The sequence below is a fragment of the Echinops telfairi genome, unplaced genomic scaffold, assembly GCF_000313985.2.
Source record: "Echinops telfairi isolate 266 unplaced genomic scaffold, ASM31398v2 ScPeMD7_7469;HRSCAF=8507_1, whole genome shotgun sequence".
Classification (NCBI taxonomy): Eukaryota; Metazoa; Chordata; class Mammalia; order Afrosoricida; family Tenrecidae; genus Echinops; species Echinops telfairi.
Window position 1 is genome coordinate 27,614,558 of NW_022111373.1, and position 1,047 is coordinate 27,615,604.

The following is a 1,047-nucleotide window of genomic DNA, read 5'->3' on the forward strand; positions in this document are numbered from 1 at the left end:
AATAATAATTTATAAACTATTAAAGGTTCATGAGTGAGGGGGGAGTGGGGAGGGAAAAAAATGAGGAGCTAATACCAAGGCCTCAACTAGAAATCAAATCCTTTGAGAATGGTGAGGGCAACAAATGTGCAATTGTGCTTGACACTCAATGTATGGATGTATGGATTGTGATAAGAGCTGCATGAGTCCTCCACAAAATGATTAAAAAAAGAAAGATCTAGAACTCAGAAACTCTGTGGGGTACTTCTACTCTGTTCTATAGAGTCACTGTGAGTCAGGGTTGACTCAATGGCAGTCGAGTGAGTTTACTGTGTGGATTAAATTTATGAGTCAAGATAAAGCCTCTAACATGGTGCCTGATAAAAAATCTGACTTGCGTTTTGGATTTTCACTGACTCCTGGGAACACGGTGTCATATGTTCCCTGTTCTACAGAAGGGGAAACGGAGGCTCCAAAGGGAACAGGCCCTTGCTGGATGACATACATCTGGCAGGAGCTGAGATATGAAGCACCAACTTGGTGACTCCACGGGGCCTGCTCTTTTCAGCCTCTCAAAGTCAGAGGCATAGTCAGACAGACAAGGGCAGCAGGAGCCCCCTCCCCTTGCCTTAGTGCTGCAGTCAGACTGCTGGGCCCTTGCCAGAAATGGGGATGCCAAGTGGGGCTGCTTGACTTTTACTCCGATTCTGCTTGCTGGAACCAGACCAGAAGTTTGGAGCCAGAACTCCTACTGCAGCAGGAGAGGCCGGAGTCCAGATGGATGGGTCCGTAACTAGAGACACAGGTGATCCTCCCCAGAACGTTCCTTGCATCCCTGCCAACCCTCAGGGATGCCTCCTACCCTGCCATCAGCTGAGCAGCCAGGGACCCCTCGGGTCAGGCTCATCCTAAGGCTAGAGGGTTCACCTGATTTTAAAATCTCGTTTTCCATCTGTGGGGATAGACAGCTCCACTTAGGCCTTCTCCAGCCTCTGTTTCTGGACAGGAGGCTGTGGTGTTTTGACACCCTGCGAAGGCTCCAGCCCCATTCCACAGGCTCTCCCCATC